The 20,707-nt window shown below is 33.7% G+C and overlaps 1 protein-coding gene across 4 annotated transcripts in view; it reads right to left on the bottom strand.

Annotated features, from left to right (window-relative positions):
• LOC114349276 (uncharacterized) overlaps nucleotides 1-20,707 on the bottom strand; it is a 599,066-nt gene that overhangs the window by 121,612 nt on the left and 456,747 nt on the right. The window lies entirely within an intron of this gene.

Raw genomic sequence — 20,707 nt, 5'->3', positions numbered from 1 at the left:
ACCACAAACATTAAGTAAAAGTGTTACGATAAGCTCGGTCACGAACTATTGAATAAATGTCTGCAATAACATTTCCTCCGCAACGTGTAATTATCAATTATGCGAAGAAAAGTGTACAGCCTAAGCCATTAGAAGAGATTTATAAGATTGCTCTTAAATATTTCGACAAATCAATTAACAATTAAGAAATTTTTAATGACGCTGAGATAACAAATTATGCAGTGTGTAAGTCTCTAATTAGTTATATTGAAATATTTTAAGCGCTAATTATGTGAATTGAATGCAATAAGCAGTTGTTATGGGAATTATAAAAGAAAATGTAAATACTTCATGTACTAATTTAGTCCCTGCTACAGCTAATTTTGACATAAATTATATTTCATATAGGTACACTTTTGTTTCATATTTTCTTGGGCATCGTATTTTTTTTTTCAAATTGTATTACGTCTGTCATAAGTATCTAAGAGCAGTTCCGCTAACGTTCTACGATGGTTAACTTCCAATGGTTTCACTTATTGCTTTGGAACAGTCTCAGATTTCTTTAGTTGTCGCGTCAATCCATGTCTTCCAACATTTTTCTTCCTTCATACGGTTTGCTGGTTTACAAAAATAATCAATAGCTCTTGTTACGAACATAATATAATATGGATATGTACAGAGAATGAACAAACACAGACATTTGCATAGTCTACTGGTTTTCTGGATGGTGTCCTTCGTTTTCTGTTTTCTCTGTCAACATTTTCTATTGTATGAAATTTAAAGTATCCTTATTTTTCTGTTTTAAGCAGGATGTTTTTTGCTTTAGAACCTATTGACAGGTATTTGGGGATATACTGGCGCTTCTATAATGGGAGATTTTAATACTTTAAACCGGTGAAACTTACAGATCACATAAAAAATACATAATTAGAGTAAATTTTTTGTAAAGCGGCAACGATTAATTTCATTTGGGTGCTAAATAGAGAAAAATTTTCACGATTTTTTTACAAAAAAAGGGGTAACTTTATTTTGAACGTAACTCACTTAAGTTTGATGCTAGAAGCTTTTATAAAAAATAAAAATGAAGATTTTTTATAAAGGTGTTAATGGGATTTTCCCGAAAAGTGCTTTATTTTTTGGTTATTTCACGTTGAAATCTTCGAATTGGAATTTGACGAATAATAATTTTTTTTTCATGAGCTACAATTTTGATTTTGCTGGATCTATAGACTTCATGAATACACAACTCCTTTTTGTTTTTTCTATGCTATATTTTTGTTAAGAATACTTTTTTCGGTAAAATACTTAGCATTCGAGTTATTTGCGAAAAACCGCCTGAAAACGTGCTTTTTTGTCAAAAAATAAAGACAGAACGAAAGAATTAGTCAGTTTATCCATTTCCAGACTTATTTTAAACGCGCCTATACAGAACGAAAGAATTAGTCAGTTTATCCATTTCCGGACTTATTTTAAACGCGCCTTTTTTCACCTCTGTAACGGGTAGCTTTTAAAAGTAAATATATTTAAGGTAATTTGCAGTATAAAGATAACATACAGTTTAAAATGAATAAAATAAAATATATTTCTATCTTCTGCAAATGAAAAGCAATATTATACTTCTTACTGCCATCCGAACATAATAGTAATATTAAAATGATATGATAAACAATACAATATTATATACAATAACAATCTAGCTACGTTAAATCAACATAGCCATATATCCCCGACACGGAGACACCGCATTTCACTTGAATGCAGCACAGTTGAACAGCGACACGCAGTCACTCAAGTGGCGTCCGCCTAGGCACAATTCCACCTCAAATAAGGTGCATCTCTGCCAATCGAGCTATTGCTAATTCAACACGTTAGCAACAACTGATTTTCCCATTCTCCAGGCTCGTCTTAAATATGCTGTCGATGCCACTTCTTCAGTTTCCCCCAGCGATGTTATGAAGAAGGAATGCGCCAACACGGACACTCCTACGGTCGTCTCTGGTAGACCAGCTTATCGCTTGCCGTGGTATCATATCGTTACACTTCTGTAAAGGGGTGACTGACACCCCCACGCAAAAACAATTAACGGCACAAGTTCAACGTTGAAGTGGAGGGTAAGTTGAACCTAAATCCAAAATTTCATGAAATTCGGAGTTAATTAAAAATGGTTAAAACTGAAAATTACACGGTATGGCCGTATTTCCCGTTCATTTACTGGGCGTTCATCTATCTGCCGCTGCGCTAAAGAGTTCAATTGAACTGCATTTAAACCAGTCCCTTAAAATGTTTAATCATGACACAATCCTTTTTCCTATACAACTTCTTCCTCTTATCTTTCCCTGTATTATCAATCTTGGCATTTCATTTCGCTGTCCTATCAGTCGATTAGTTATGCAAAAAGAAAGAACGTTTCAAAGTCTGTCACCAATATAAAAAGTGTTTGTTATAACAATAATTATGTTTTGTTGAGTCGAATCAACTTAGCTCTGTCCAGTCTTAACCACTAATTACTTATCTCCTGTGTGTGCATAAACACGGTATATTAGCAGAACATTCAACATTTCTAGTTTGACTTGTTCATAATATGCAACTACCTGAATTAGAATATTAGTTACGGTGAAGACTACTTTGACAGAAGGTTATTAGTTATTAACAAGTTTTGAGGTAATGGGTATATCTATGTACATATACATAAACTTAGATTGAAATGAACCTTTCGGTTTGTAGTACATAATAGAATAGTCGAGGGACTTTAGATCCATGAAAGAGTATACATACTTACATTAAGTTTCATAGGCCTGGACCCTGCGTACCAAAAAAAGTTTACTAGTAGAAAGCTGAAAATATGTTAATAGCTTAACGGTGTCTAGTCGGACAAACTTTGATGTATGGGAACACTGGAACAGGGGAAGTTTTAATTGTGGGACGTGTCATCCTGACAAGTTTATGATTGTGAAAACTTTATTTAATATATGAACTACTTTACTTTTTCGTGTCTGGTTCCGACAAAAGTTTGTCTGCCCAGTATCGGGCTTTTACGGATTTGTTAATATGCAGGCGGTTTGCCAACGCCGACTGCGCGGTTTACCTGTTTAAACTTGATCTCACCCATTGTATTTGCGATCCGTAAGTCATCGAGGGTGCACTGTAATGGGCAAAGTCAGGTGCTCCACGTTCTGCATTTCCCCACATTCACGAAGTGCGTCGTTATCTGTCTTGATGTCTTGTTTAACGAGGTTCTGTTTTACAGGAGCAAGACCTGTGCGAATACGGTTGAGTGTCCGCCAGGTTCTCCAGTCCAGGTTCATTCCATTAGGTCGTTCTGGATGTGGCAAACAGTTCGGGTGGTTCGACGCTGATATTTCTCATAAACCTTTTTCCTTGATTTAAGTCAGCTGGTTCCTGGCGGTTCGTTAAATCCGTATAATTGGTGCCTTCTATCGAAAGTTTGCCTGAAATTCTCCTCATATTGTGAGGCGCATCTAGGTCGTCTGCTGTTGCGACTCCAGCTGCCCGGTACAGTAGGGGAGAGGGGTAGGCTTTGTACAACCGGTAGTTATTTTACATGTTTCGTTTAACGCCGTGGTGACTTGTTGGACGTGTGTAGATCTACCCCACACGGGACAAGCATATTCTCCTGTTGAGAAACATAAGGCCTCAACTGTTGACTTTAAGACCTGGGGGTTTGCACTCCACTTGCTCTCTACAAGTTTCCGGAGAAGGTTGTTTCTCGTAGAAACCTTTCGTCTTGTGCTCTGACGGTGGAATTTATATGTTAGTGACCGTTCTAGTATCACTCCAAGATACTTGGGCCTATCCGTATATTCCAATCGTTGTCCCTCCCAAGAAACATTCAGTTTTACATGCTTCAAGTGGTTGTTGAGATGGAATGCACATACTTGGGTTTTAGTAGGGTTTGGCTTTAATGAGTTTTGTTTGTAGTTAATTGACATCATGTTTAAAGCCTCTTCCATTGTCGACTCTACTTGTGTGAGTGTTTTCCCGTTTACGGCTATACCAAGGTCGTCAACGTAAATAAAACACTCTCAGTCTGGAGGTGCATTGGTTGGTCGTTGGTGTAGATGTTAAATCGGAACGCCGGAACGCTTCCTTGAAATAGGCTTTTTTTGGGCTCTCTATCTGCTCTCCTTTCCATTTAGCTCAACGTAGAAGATTCTATTACACAACAACGATCTAATGATATTTACCAGGTCATAGTCAAGCACAGTGTTAAACATCTTAGTTAACAAGGTTCTGTGGTTTACCGTATCATTTGCCGCTGTGAGGTCTATCAAGGCTACTGCCACTATCTCTTTCTGCTCAAATCCTTCCTCTATGCACTCTGTTATGTTCAGCACTTGGTCTGTGCATGATTTACCTGGCCTGAAACCTGCTTCTTGTGGGATTAGTTTTGCATCTAATTTTCCCTGGATGCTGTTCAAAGTGAGGCGTTCATACAATTTATACAAATGGCATAGAAGAAATATCGGATGTTAGCTACTCAGTAGTTCAAGGTCTTTCCCAGGTTTCAGAAGGGCTACTACCTACTTTTGATTTACGCCACAGATGTGGAATCTGGCAGATAGAGCGACAGATGTTAAATATTTCGAGCACCCATTGTCTCGCTTTTTGTCCGAAGTATTTTATCTGCTCTGTTAGGATCTCATCCACCCCAGATGATTTTCCATTTTTCACAAGGTCCATGCCATTTTTGAGCTATTCGATGGTAAATAGGTTAAGCAAGAGAGGTGTTTCCTGTTCTTGAATTTAATAACCTGTCGCATTTTGCAACGCGTTTTCTTTCGCATTATAATATATGAAAAACTGTTTGTTCGACAAATATGTTGGGCATTTTAATAAGTGTGACACGTAGAACATGTCAAATGACAGGCATTATGACAGGTGATAAATAGCAGTCTGATTTTTGCATGAGAGTTTAATGAAAGGGTAACAAATCAATTGGAAGTTCTGTCCGACAAAATAGGTACATGGGACGTTTTCGTAGTCTGACGTTCGAAACCTGTAACCTGTTCCACAATAATTAAAAACTTTCCCTGTTCCAATGTTCCCGTACATCAAAGTTTGTCCGACTAGTCACTGTTAAGCTTTAATATGCAATCAATGACACGAAAAACAAGCTTTTGATTTATTTATTCATATTTTAAAGCTTATCCAATACTGTGAGCACTTCTTAATAGATATCCTGAGGGAATTAGTAATGCAGTTTCTACAAAAGATATTCAAGATACTATCAGAAAACATGCAATTTCAGCCGTTTTAACTATGTAATGTTTGTTAATTTAGGGGAAGAATTTGAGAAAAGAATTTTGTCGAGTTTGATTTTTGAGCTAAAAAAATAAAATAAAAAGCTATAGAGTTCGGCAGGCCAGCGTATATTTGCTTCATTGATCTGACGAAAGCGTTTGACAGGGTTCGCCCGGGACACATTCTAAATATACTAATAGAAAATAAAACACCGATCAGCATAACAAAGAGAGTCCATAACCTAAATAACAACAAGGAACCCAAAGTTAAAGCAGGAGACCAATTGACTGAAAATATTTCAACACCGGGAGGAATTAAATAAGGCGACAATTTCAGCCCCTTCTTGTTTAGCCTACTCATGGGCAAAATTATAAACAAAGTAACATCTCTTAATCTCGGTATAGAATGGGTAACAAAAGAATTGGTATGGTGTGTTACGCAGATGATGCAGCAATTATTGCCGAATCAGAAGATGATCTTCAGAGACAGCTCTTTCAGTTCTTTCAAATAAGCCGCCAACTAAATATAAACATTTCTACCAACAAAACTAAACATATGACAATAGTAAAATATCCGCTTAGATGTAAGGTAGTGGTTGAGAACAATCCCATAGAACAGGTGATGCAATTCAGATATTTGGGCATAGATATATCAAACACCCACGACCCGGTAAAGGACCTGAGGAGTCAGATCGACAAAGCATCTGCACTATCAGGATGTCTACGGGAGATAGTCTGGACAAATCCGTATTTGCGCACATTGTACACAGATATATAGTATATTATGCGCACATTGTACATATTGCGCACAGATAGTAAAATTATTATCTACAAGACTTGCATACGACCGATCATGACATATGGCATAGAAGTGCGCGAAGACAACAAAAAAACAAAACAGATGCTAATGGTTGCCAAAATGAAAACCCTAAAACAATAGTGGAGAAAACAAGAAGAGAGAAGGTTAGAAATACAAACATTGGAGAGCAATGCAAAATTCAAGATATTGTAAGGCGGGGAAGGCAGCGCAAGAGGATGTGGTACAACCATGTAAGACAAATGGATGAGAATAGACTCCCAAAAATTGCCCTAGAAAATAACCCGCCAGGTTTAAGTCCACCTTAAAGATGGACCAATAGTTGGCAATCTAACTCCCAGGAAATTAACCTGAGGCAGCTTCAGAATTAAACAGATCGAAAGATCTCCAAGAAGTAAAAGAAGACAAAGAAGATTTTTGAGCTGTTGTATAGGTATTTAGGCATGCTGGTTTCAAGTTTGTAATAATTACTGTGTTTTTTTTTCTACAGGCACGGTCAAAGAATAAATATCAGTATATTTGTTAGACAAGCCTATTTTGCTTACTTTAAAATGAATATTGGCGATCCAAATAAATCATAAAGTTGTATAAGCAGTGCATTGAGAGTTTATAGATGTGGACCAAGGAAACATGTGATGAACGTCCATTTGGTAAACCTATGATTTGGAGTTTGGAGAGAGCCCATAATTCATTCAATTGCTTATTACTTTTGTACAATGAAAACAAATGTAAAATAGAGTATCCTAGTTTACCATCAGCAATACGCCCAGTGCCTCCATTCAGCCGAAATCTCAATGCCAGTTTCAATGATTTACCTTCTTTAGAAATACGGGAATCTGAGATATATATGAGGTTCAAAGAGGAGATATATGAGCGTCAAAGGTTGGTAACAGGACTCGGAGGGTAAGTAACCTGCCGAAGTTCATACATGAATTAAAACTGTCAGAAATTCCTACTGATGTCTGAAATAATTCGAAAATTCAGGAAACTGAATCAGCTCTGCCAACAAATCCTACTTCCACGTCCACGAAGACATGAGTCTCGTGACCCTTATGCAATATATGGCGTACAATGGGTGTACGTTTTGTAGCAGACGGGAGAGGGTGAAAGGCAAGTTTCTATATAGCGCCTAAAAACTGGAACCTTTCGGCAAAGGGAATACACCCTGACGGAAAATTCTGGTCCTCCCGGTTGGCGGTTGAAACAATGGGCTAACCCCTCATCTTTCGGAAAAAATATTAAATGGTTAAAAACTTAAATCAGAAGCCTCAATCACATGGAGACAGTGACTATGGTTACATGGAATGTACAGGGTCTCGGCACAAAAAGACAAGAAGTGTTCAAAGAACTGGCAAAAATGAAAGTTGGTATTGGAGTTCTTACGGAACTAAAGAAGAAGGGAGGAGGAAATGAAACGATCAACAAATACATACAATTTTAAACTGATGTAAATAAGAATGAAAGAGCCCAGAGAGGCGTGTCTATATCCATACAAAAAAGATATAAAACAATATAAAGAGCTGGAACGAAATCAATGAAAGAATAATAACGTTAGATCTTTAGAAAAATGATAGAGAAAATGTTATAGTGGGCATAACAAGCTAACAAGTATAAATAGCAGAAAAGAAATACTCTTTCTAGGAGACTTAAATGCACGAACAGGAAAATCTGAAAACAGTAATATTATAGGAAAATACGGAAAAGACATTAAAGATGATAGTGGTCAAAGATGGACAAAATTTATGTACGGGTTTGTCGTTAAAAATAATGAATGGATTTTTATCACATAAACATATTCACAAATATACGTGGTGTAAGCCACATAGGTATCTGAAAAGTATAATAGACTATGCGATTCAAATGCAAAGATCACAGCTGATAATTAATGACATAAGGGTGAATAGGGGGCCTGAATATGAATCAGACCACTTTATGGTAAAAGCTAATGACTATATTCCATATCGAAAGCAGCAAAGCAAAGACTATCAAGACCAAACAGAAGAAAAATTGATAACACCCAAATACAATCTGCAAAGTCTGAGACAAGAATCGGTACAATTTCTATATCAATGGAGACTAGCTGCAAAATTAAACAACATATTAGATAGCAACACAGAAGCGTTATGCGAGGAGGTAAAGAGAGCCATTCATGGAGCAGCAGAATAATGGCTAGGAAAAAAGGAAAATATAAAAAGAGAATACTCAGAATGGTGGTCACAACCCTAACAACACCAAACATTCCAGGAATGGACTATCAAAGTTCTATTAATGTTTGAATGTCCTGGACATTCAAGGAAGATTCGGTGAACATCTGATTAAATTATTGGTGGAATGTTACCACAAGACATTCTATGAACATACTACCAATGTCCTATATTTTAAGAGAGGCCATTTACTATTCAATTTGCGTTCATTTTCAAATTTGCCGCGCGTGTATTAGGCAATTTAAACCACGTGACTTCTGGTTGGCATACAAAAATTTACAGAGGTTATGTTTGTAATATCTATTTTTCATTGTTTATAGTCGTATTTTGTCTATTTTGGATTCACTTGGATTTCGTTTGCTGTATTTTGTGAACTTTATAAACTTTACCACAATGCAAAGTGATTATTTAAGGAAATTTTTATTGGAAACTCCAGATGTTCCAGAAAGGCAGGGGAAACAATTTTTATTTACTGTTCATTTTTCCCTGATATTTTATCAATATTGGTGAATTTTGCAAGCAATAACATTATTTTTTGTATTGTTTTAGATATCTATTGAAGCTGAAAATAATTGGGAATTTAGATCTATATACAATTCAGTCAGAATTGGATTTTACAGTAAAGTGCATTTCACCAAATTACTATTATAGATATTTATACATATCTGGTGGAGTCTCACAGTTACTACTCTAAGCAGCAGATGAAAGCATACAAAAGCCTTCAGGCACATAAATATTTTACAGCTGGATTCGTTTTTAAAGTTGGAGTAAAGCTGGAAGTCACGAGCAACAACTTCATAAGCATCTACAAGAATATTGAGGAAATCCAGCTCCTCGATACTACTGGGCAAACTAGAAGATTGAAGAGGACAAAGCCTTTTGAACTAGTTTGAGTGATAGGTGATAGTGAAAAGCAGAGCATAGTGCTTGTGTGCCTGTGTATGTTAGAATAGTGCAGGATCTTGTTAGATTAGATAAAAGACGCTATGGGGTAAGCTCTTCATTTTAAGGAACAGTAGTAATTTAGGTTAAATTAAAATTGCTCATTGGTCAGTTATATGACCAGATTGTAATTGTAATGTACAATTCAATACAATGAATCATCATCGTAGTGATGATTATGGAAAAAAATATATGAGAATTGGAATAGACTCCACTATTAAATTGTAATGTTTTGTTTGCCTACATTGCTGTTTTAATTTTTAATTTTTAATTTAATTTAAATCCACCTTTTTACTTTGTATTGCTATTTATGATTTGACTGCCGATATGGCATTTTAACTACAATTAATAAGCTTTCGATCACCCTACTCCTCTTGTTAGAACAATAGTCCCACACGAGCAGTACACGTCACAGATCTGGTTTTGACCTTAAAATAATCATTTTACAACTGCACAATCAAATTCTAACATACACAATAATTACTCAATACATTTACGATCCAAACGTTGTCAATCTTACATTAATAATAAATAGAATTCTTTAATATACATATAAATATATATAAAATTAAAATAAAATAAAATAAAATAAAATCTTTAAAATCAACACACATTAAAATTGTAAAAAAGTCATTCACTAATTTGATTTACACAAACATAACAACAGACATAGATTTGCTGGTTAACTTGCACCAACTATCTCATCACCCTCAAGAACTCCTAATTCCCATAGATTTGTTTACCTTTGCTGCATCGCCCGTCTATTCCACCATATCCCGTTAACATAACTTTAAAAGAAACATCATGATAATGAAAACTGAGTTGATGGCACCTTGTATCCGAATGTAAGTACGACACGTTATGATTGCATGATTATGTATAGCATACTTCTGCGCATGTTGTCGCGTTTGAGGGAAGTTTTGTACCACCACCCCCATGAATGCTTGCATGTGCATTGGTATGCTATTTCGCTACTTTTATGTATGTTATTCAACATTGGCTTGATCATATGGATCTTTAGCATCTTTTACAACCAGACAATGTGCTAATTCTGGTTTTTATTTGTAGCATTTTGTAACTTGTTACCTTTGACCTGAAGATGCTCTACAAAGTTTAAAGAGCGAAACCGGTCGTCGGAAGTTATAATAAAGATTGAGAGTAAGTCTGACTTTTACTTCATTTAAAATGAACTCTCACATGCAACCCATTCAAGATGGAATGTTTGGTGTTATTAGGGAAGATCTAGAATCCTTGATAGAAAACAAAAAAAAACTTACCAGACATGGTTAGTTTCACAAGACGGTGAAAATAGAAAGATATAATGCCCGGTTAAAAAAAGAAGTGAAAAGGAGAGTTGCAGAAAGAAACAACGAAATGTGGGAAAGGAAATGCGCTGAATTGCATAGATATATGGGAGAAAACTATCTGAATATCTGTATAATCTGTATCAGCGTACTTTTAGACGTGTCCCCGTATTTGTTATTATGTTGTAAATTTACGTAGTAACATTATAGACACATCTGTTACATTAAAAGAGTTTTTGAGTACTTTTAAATTCCTACTCAAAAACTAATTACCAAACAAAACTTTAGTAAAACTCATTGTTCTTCCGCAGTTATAAATCCTGCAATATTTTTCTTAAATTTCAGTTACCGTTAGTCCTCGAGGATTTACACTCTGGGAAAGTTCACATTGTTTTTACCATAAAACAATGGCCCTGTAGATATGGATATAACGTAAAATATAATTAAAATAGCCGTAGCAGATCCGTAAATCTGTGACTGGCATTATTAGTGGAGTCAATGTTGTTTTTAACTCGGAAAAAATCTAACAAGATAGAACTTTTCATAATTTTATTAAAAAATGTATAATAAACAACATAGGAGGATATAAACTAGCCTTTGATAGATGGAGTTACTTGATACCGAATTTCTCTCGGTTTTGACATTTGTCATTCATGACGTCTGTCAAAACATTAAGCCAAAAACATGAGCGTCCTGGGAGGCCAAATGAAGTCACCACGCTGGAAATGATCAACAAAGTCGATAACATGATTATGGCAGATAGTCGAATCAAGCTCCGCTAGTTCCTAGTGACCCTAAACATTTCCTACAAACGCGTACCCATTCACCAGCATTTGGATATGAAAAAGCTATTCGCGCGATGTGTGTCGCGTTTGCTGACAATCGACCAAATGCGAAAACGCGTGACTAATTCGGAGACGCTCTTGGCGGTGATACGGCGCGATCTGAAGGATCTTTTACATATTGCCGTATTTACATATTTTACACCGTTGATGAAACCTGCGTGCATTATTACACACCGGAAACCAAAAAATAGTTTAAACAATGGCGCAAACGCGGGAAGGCCCGCCGAAGAAGGCAAAAAGTGCACATTCGGCCGGCAAAGTGATGGCGAATGTTTTTTGGAAAGGGCATCATCCACATCGACTACTTAGAAAAAGGACCGGCTCACCGATCGGTTGTAGTCACTGATATCATCACTGGCCGTAGCCATGGCAAAATTACACGAATTTGAGTATGGATTAGTTGAACACCCACCGTATTCCCTAGATCTTGCCGCTAGTGACATTTTCCTGCTTTCAAACCTAAAAAATGGCTCGGAGGACGCCGTTTCGCAACAAACGATGAAGTCGTCGCTGAAACTTCGGCCTATTTTGAAGAGCTCGAGCAAAAGTACTATATATTCGGATGGGATAAAAAAAAATTGAGAACATTGTCAAGTGTATCGAGTAAAAACGGGATTGTGTTGAGAAATATATCTCTCAAAAAACTTATTTTTTTATATTAAAACTAGTTTTATATCAATCCACACTCGTATAAAAAAGTTCTACTCCAAAAGTGGGTGCCTAATTTTCTATTAAACAAATTAATATATTTTGAATATATTTGTAAAATATATGAAAATATGAATTTTAGAAAAACTGACCCGACCAATGGAAAGTTCAGAAAATTTTACACAAAAAACTATATATTATAAAGATTTTTCTAAAATTAAATCCACTGGTTCTATTTTTTTTTTTGTTTATAAGTCGCGAGTCACAAGAATAAAATAAATTATATAATAGTCTTTTAACGTTGGGATTGCAATCTCCTGTTAATATACAGTATTTGATAGCTTTGGGATCGGAAGAAATATTTAGGTTACTTATGGACTTTCTCACAAATTGTAAAATCGTATTATAATAGTAGCTTAGTGTTTAGTTAGTTTTTGCCACATATGTCTAACCTTTTGTAAATTTCCTTACTTATCCGTGGCCTAGTCTTGTGTTGTTGTACGAAAATGTCCTGATGGGTCACTGGACGAGAAGTGTGTGTCCCAGTTAATGTCCATTTTGTTATAATTATTGATTTTTCTTTCGGATATCCGCTTAGGGTAGTTAGGATTATTTAGGTTAGTTAGGGCTAAAACATGTAACTTGTAACTGGCTGAATCACTAATATGTGTGCAAAAAAACTCGCGAGTCACTGCTCTCACAGGCTTGTACAGCATTTACTCAATTTAACAAAACTTTTTAATGAAGTGAACAAATTAAATTTTACAAATTAGAAATGAAAGAAACAAGTTAAAGCTATTTTATATTTATATGACCAAAATAGTTAATTGTACAACAAGTGAGAAAAAAGACATATTTATCACGAGCGCAAATCAAGCGAGGAAGAAATATGTCATTTTCTCACGTGTTGTACACTGTACTTTTTCTATGGATGCGGTTTTGTCAAGAGTTCAAACTTCAAAATTAAATAATTTAGGTGCTCTTAGGTATATTATATGCATATTGAAATAAAATACATGTACATGTAGGTATTTAATATTCTTAAAATTCATATACGTTATTTAATTAAAATTATAATTAACAGTTATTTTTGAACAGTTTTGAAAGGTAATTCCTGGTAAGTTTTGCTTCTATCAACACATTTCGTTTGACAACATTAATTGTGTTTGTATTGTGCATGTTACCATGAAAACGGCTATCATATGTATGGAGAACCCGCGAGAAAAAAATATTTCTCACTGCAATGGCCGATTTTTCTTACTGCATGAGAAATTGTTCGTTTTGAATGTATGTAAGTAGTGAGAGAAGTTGCAAATTGTATAGCATCCATAGAAAAAAGAAAATATTTACATAAGTGCAGTGTGGTTTTTACCTATAAAACTCTCAAAATTTCACAAATTAGTACTTTTTCGTACTTCCGGGCCTAAAGTGACAACTTCACTCCCTTGTGACAGGTACTAAAGTGTCACATTTAATCCCTCCGGGATTAAATATTGACGAAACTCCCGGAACGATTAAATCACAAACAAACGAATTTAAGAAGGGATATTTTATTGAAAAATATAATTAATTAGAATGGTAATTAACGTTAATATTCAAATTAATATTGTGACAGTTCGTCATATTGACCAGTCTTTCCTGGGTTAATGCAGCAGGTAACTGACGAGTAACAGATAGGTCCTTTTCATATTGAACTGGTGTTTGTTTCGAAGATCCTGCGGAAACAGGAAGCGAGAATGAGGACTGTGGCATAACTATAGTGGACGAATCGGCGACTTGACCAAATATTTTATCTGAAATTTTTTGTTTATTTTTAATAGACGATTCAATATATCCCTCGGCCACGTTGGAGGATTTCCATCCTCCATGTCTCTTCAGCACGTCTATTGTTGCTCCCGAATCAGCTAACAAAGACGCAGATGTGCGTCTAAAACAATGTCCCGTATAAGACGTCGCATTTTCTAATTTCAAGAAAGCTGCTATTTGCCGTGGAATTGTACCAAACATGTTTTTTCCTACTACTCGCGTAGTACATTCTTTGTTGATGTATTGAACAAAAAATTTTGAATGAGTTGTCCCTGTCTTTCGCAATGCCACATATTTCCGAAATATCGCCACAAAACTGATGGCACTGTTTTCTGAATTTTTGATCACAAAATTTCGGTCAATTTTATTTTTGGTGTTTCTAATCGCAATTAGGAAGGAATCGCCCAAATCTCTCACATCGTCGATTTCTAAATCAACCAACTCTTTTCCACGACAAGCTCCCGCAACGCCCAAAATAAGTGCAACCTACAAAAAAATTGATTTCTTAAAATTTCTGAATATAAACAAATTTCCAAATTTACCTTAAGCATTAAATATTTATCATCCGGAGCCTCCCGTAAGAACTGATCTACCTGCTCAGACGTGAGAATTCTTGACTTCTTTGGCTTAAATCCCTCATTTCTTCTCTTCAAAAAAGCTAATAATTTTGGAAATTTACTTATATCAATATCTTCTCTAATGTTAATAACCGATTTCAGCATTGAGTAATGTGCCCAGAGAGTTGAGGCACAAACCGCTTTTGATTTATCATCGAAGTAGACTAACAGCGCATTTTCAGTAGGTTGTCTCACATTTTTTAAGCGGCACCACTTTTTAAAAGCATCGTACTGCTGCTCGTATAGTTTTCTAGATTTCGGTGGTAACAATTCTTCACCTACTTCGGCTGCTCTTTTATCAATATCAGATACACCTTCTTCACTCATGATACCAATAATTATCAATAACAATGTTTCTTTACAATGACACTAGTAATGACAATGTTTCTAAATTATAACTGTCACAACGCAATGTTACTATGGTAACTTATTTTAAAGACAGTTTATTAAATGAGTTGAAGAGAGAAAAAACTGATTGAAATTATTGAAATAATTAATAAAATCATACCGGAAGTACGAAAAGTATCGTATATACCTTGCGACTGAAGTACATTTAATCCTTCAGGTAAATTATGGCCCTCCCTGCGGTCGGGCCATAAACTTTACCTTCAGGATTAAATGTACTACTTCAGTCCCGCGGTATATAATGTACTATTTAAACATCGTACTAAATGATGTTTCATTAAAAAAAAATCTCAAAAATTTTATTCAAGAGATACAACATCTCCAAAAATGTAATTTCTGAGAACTTAGTAGTTTTACAGAATTACTACAACTTTTTTAAGAGTATATCTAAGGTATAAAGTATATTTAAGGCTATATTACAATTTTATAGGTGCATTTATTTAAAGGTTAAGATGTTATATTTAACTAACTTATTCAACTTTGAAAATGAAATAAACTTTTTTTTAGAGAAAATTAAGAAAAATAAAAATGTAACTCGAAAACTGTAAAATATTATTTAAAAAAATAGTTATAAAAAGTCATAAATTTGTTTTTTTGTACAGCCCATTTAATAACAACCTTGAAAAATAAAAAATATAAATGTTAAAAAAAATTTAAGCTCTTATATGAACCCATTTTCTAGAATATCGCTATTTTTTAATATATGTGGAAATATCATCATATTAATGAGTTTAAACCAAAATAACAGTACTAAAAATGAAAGTTTCTTCGTTTTATTACTGATATTAATATAAAATAAATATGTTGTGTTAATACATTGTAAAATTATAAACAAAATTTGTAAAAATTATTTCTTTAATTTTGTTAAAGAGTAAAATTCGATATTTTTTACTGTATTATATCCCCCTTTCTTTTTTCATTTCAAAAATTCACGATTCATTAAAAAAATGATGATTTATTTTTCTACTATATTTAAGTTTTTTTAGGAAAAATCCGCCATTTGAAGTTTAAATTGTCAACATTTAATTCAGGTTCAGCAATCTCAGAGAAATAAAAATATACCTAATATATTTTGTAAAAAAAAATTGGATGTAACAACTACTTTTTAAGTTTGTATAGGGAAAAATCCGCCGTTTTGAATCCGCCATTTTGAATGATCAAACTGTAATTTTAAATTCGGATTCAGCATAATCAAAAACAAAATAGAAAAATTTTTGATCTAAGTAAAATAATATTTTTAAAATTATTTATACAAAAACAGCTTTTATTATTTAAACAATTAATAAACAATTACCGCCTAATTCTGTGAGTAGAAACTTTTACTTTAACATATTTACAAACTAAAAAAAGCATATTCATAAAACAAAAAACTGAAAAAATCAAACAAACTTATATTTTAGAAAAATATAAGCTTGTTTGATTTTTTCCGAAACAATGCAAGTTTTTGATCTACATTGACTACACTATATGTTTTTCTCGACAGTTATTTAAAAATGTGCTAAAATTCAATTAATTATTTTAATTCAATTTGGTACGTATTTTGAGCGGCAACGAAACATCATGAATAATGGATTACGTTTTACATGAAATTCTGTTAAGTAATATGCTTTGTTAAATATGAAATATTAAAATCTTCAGATTTAATGACAACACAGTGAATACCTACGTGTTTTATTGAAAAGTGTATGATTCGATGGAAACAAAATAATTATGTTATTTCAAGTAAAAGTTTTTTGAATAATTGCTGAATATATCACTCTACTCGTCTACTGATTGGAAAATTGAAGTAATTAATGCTGCAATCGACAAACAAAATAAATAAACATTTTAAAAGTTTGGTGTACATGGTATATTTTATGATATAAAAACGTTTTTCCACGACCATTAATGAACGTAATAAATCCGAAATTATTTCCAATAACGAAAAGAAAAAATTTTATCTCTGGTAAAAAATTTATTCTATCGCATACACTGGTTTCAAATACAGTGGCCAGCCAAAAACAGCTATGAATGGCGTTACAATATTTAAGCAGAATATTTTAAATTTGAAGCCACGAAATATCGTATTATTTCTTCTTTTTAAGTGCCGTCTCCTAATCGGAGGTTGGATATTATCATCACTATCTTTACTCTATCTACCGCTGCTCTGAAAAGTCCTATGAAACTGCATTTAAATCAGTCCCTTAAATTCTTCAACCATGACACTCTCCTTCTTTCTATACTCCTTCCGCCTCTTATCTTTCCCTGTATTAGCAGTTTTAGCATTTCATACCGCTGTGCCCTCATTACGTCAACGGCGTAACCAGGATGAGAGGGGGGTTTGTCAACAATACATATTGAGCGTATAGAGCTCAAAGTAGATCCCAATGGGGGGCGGGGGGGTTATAACCCCCAAAACCACCCCCTGGTTACGCCTATGCATTACGTGTCCCAGATATTGTAACTTACGTATTATTTACTTAAGAGGCCACAGTAGCGCGTCATCAAAACGAAAAGCGCGGTCCAAGATTGCGGCTTTAATTTTGCAATATTTGGCACACATATTCGTAATATAGTAAAGAATGGCGGTACATAGCCCAATTTTAGAAATATGTTAGTATGTGGAAATTACTCTATAACTAAATACAAATACAATATTAAAAAACGAGCCTGTACCGCCAGTAAGTGGAACAAAAAAATACACTTTCTTCAAATAAACTTTTTTATCACATGCCTAGATTTTGTGTCATATTGGAACCACTAACATTTTTAATCTCTAAAAGGAAATCGAACATAGTGAGGACGTTTGAGTTGGAATAAATTAATTATCTCGAGAATGGGCGAATCTAGAGAGAAATCCTGCGAGACCGACAGGTCGATTTTTATTTTTAAATTATGACTTTTTGGCATATATCTCATAACAGCGACGTCATCCATCTGGGCGTGATGACGTTATTTAATTCTCTATTCAGTAATATAAACGTTAACATAATTCTATATACAGGGTGTCAAGAAAATTTAATTTTGAATTAAATTAACTGCGAAAAAAAGAAGAAGGTATGTAATTCATTTAATTTAAAATACATTTTAGTGCAGTCAGAAAACAGATAGAAATGTTGATTTCACAAATAAACATAGTTTTTCGCTTAAATTCACTGTTAAAGCTGCCACCTACCTGTCTCTTATCAATTTGAACATTGAATTTAAGCGAAAAGCAATGTGTATTTGTGAAATAAATATTTTTACCTGTTTTACTACAGCAGTAAAATGTATTTTGAATTAAATAAAATGCTTTCATTCTTCTTTTTGTGTCAAATAATTTAATAAAAAAAAAATTTTTTTTGCCCCCGTATAAATAATTAGGTTATTGTTTATATTAGTGAATAGGGAATTGAACAACCTTTCAAATGAGCTATCACACAACCCCTACTCTCATTTAAAAAATCATCGATTACGTCATCACGCCCAGATGGATGACGTCACGTGTATGATATAAATGTCAAAAAGTCTTAATTTAAAAATTAAAATCGACCTGTCTCAGGATTTTTTTCCAAATTCAGCCATTCTCGAGATAATGAATTTATTCCAACTCAAACGTCCTCACTGTATAACTAAAAATAACTGACTAGTCCACATAGAGAAAGTGCCACTGTCATTTTGACAAACCTGCGTCAGATTTCTGTTCTGTTATCTGTATCGATATCTGTTCAGTGCAATAGTGTATTATTTTAAGAATTCATTAGTGTTGGTCCATAGGGAAGTAGATGCCATCCCCTCTTTGTGAACACACACACATAGGGAAGTATTATATTTATTAATTTATTATATTTTTGTGTAATAAAACTAAGTTGTTGGACTATTTTAAAAAATATATTATTGTTAATTGTGAGTTTTACTTACAGGTAAGTATATTTACGTAAAAACATTTCGAATTCTAATGCGAATATATAAAGTTTTAGGAGGATTTTTTATTGTTGTATAATTTTTTTGGTAAAAATTTAGTAAATAAATTTATATCAGAGACCACAAAATTATAGATTTTCATCGCCTTGTATATGACCAAAAATTGTAATAGGATAATTTAGTAGGTAATCAGTGTTTTCGCGGAAAAGTGAAATCGTTAAGAAGGTGGTTTTCCTAATGGGTTTTTGAAAGAACTTAAACAATGGTGCGGTCAGATTAGACAATACCGTTTATTTCGCTTTGCAATGGACAATAAGACATTTTTATAAAAAATTTGAAAAAGGATAAGCGGTAAACAAATTTATTGAGTTTAGAATGTAAGGCTTTTTGTTTAGCAACGAAAGTAATTTGATGTCTCCGAGATTTTAACAAAATGGAAAGTGGTATACAAATTAAATTGGTTTTTGAGAAATGATAATAGCGGTAGTGGGTAGAAAAGATGTTTTGTGATTGGTGAAAATGATGGATGGTAGGGATAAGAGTGTTGAGTCTGATTTTGACGAGAGAAAAAAGAGGCACTGTGTAATGAATATCTGGAGACAGCAGTCCAGTTTTTGAAAAGTGAGAAGTCAGTGTAAAGTGGTGAAATTGGCCTTTGCGAGCAGAATCAAGTTGAAACAAAATCGTTGACCGGTTTGAGAAGATAATTTTCCTGTGTACGAGGAAGATTCCTGTTTCTGTCTAGAACGAGTAGCCGATTGGTATCTATTTCCACAAGATATCGAGCAGAAAGAAAACTGAGTCGAGAATTTGAGTGAATCCTGTTTGTTTTGTTTGTGAAGCAGTTTGGACGAGAGGGACCTTTCGCAACATTCTAAGAGTACATGTGGGAGAATCGAGGACGACGCAATCCGGGAAAAAAGTAGAGAAGAAACAAAAAGGTTAGTCACATTATTTGTGAAACGGAGAGAGTTTGTTTATATCCACACCATATTTGCTTAAATTTTGTATTGAACAGTTCTATAACATAATTAGTCATTCCAAATTTTAAAGAAGAAATACGTAATCAATTCAAAAAGAGAAAAGTAAATTTTATTAAATTTTGTAAGAATAAATAACGAATTATTTAAATAAATGTTTTTTTGTTAAAACAGAGGAGATATCAGAATTAAAGCTTAATTTAGTAGATGAGAAATACTCGCAACAAATTTAGATTTTAGCATATTTTTAAATTCTATTTTTATGGTATATTGGATAAATAAATAATATTTTTTTACATTTATATGATATTGAGTGTGTTTAATTTCCCTATTCTGTCCTGGATGGAGTAAGTAACTAGAGATAACAGAAGCCACAAACCAAAGGTAAAGCATCAACAATAAAATATCCCTGAGAATAAAGTTTATTAGACAATTTAATTTAAATTTGGTTTTGTTTTATATAAGCAGTAATTAAAATAATTGAGTAATTAATTAAATTAAGAATTTGCTCATCAATCTCATAAAAGAGAGAAATACAGAGCATAACACTATATTATCAATAGTTTACAAAAAATGGGGAAAGTTATATTTAAAAGAAGGGGTTGAAACTAGTTAGAGTGCTTTTGGCGATCTATTATTTGGCGAAATGATTATTTATTATTGTTTTATTATTATTTCGTGCAAATACCTATGTTAACATAAAATTTTCACCCGTTTTGGTTTATTTTTATAAATATTTATTTACTAATAATAAAAATGTTTTCTACTACTTCCATTTAGCGCGCCTATGAGTATTATGTCAAAATATTGATCTTAGATTAATTATTGTCAAATATAACCACTGTCGCCAAAGTTTCGCAGAACTTTCGAAAAAGGGTATGATACTATCTCCTGAAGTTATATTGATGACGCGCTACTGTATGCTGATTCTTAATATCGTATTATTTACTTAAACAACAAATAATAAAATTTGCTTTTATTAGGGACATACAAAAAACTGATAAAGGTATATTCTAA

The sequence above is a fragment of the Diabrotica virgifera genome, chromosome 3 (genome assembly GCF_917563875.1).
Source record: "Diabrotica virgifera virgifera chromosome 3, PGI_DIABVI_V3a".
Taxonomy (NCBI): domain Eukaryota; kingdom Metazoa; phylum Arthropoda; class Insecta; order Coleoptera; family Chrysomelidae; genus Diabrotica; species Diabrotica virgifera.
This window is presented reverse-complemented; position numbering and strand designations above follow the sequence as displayed.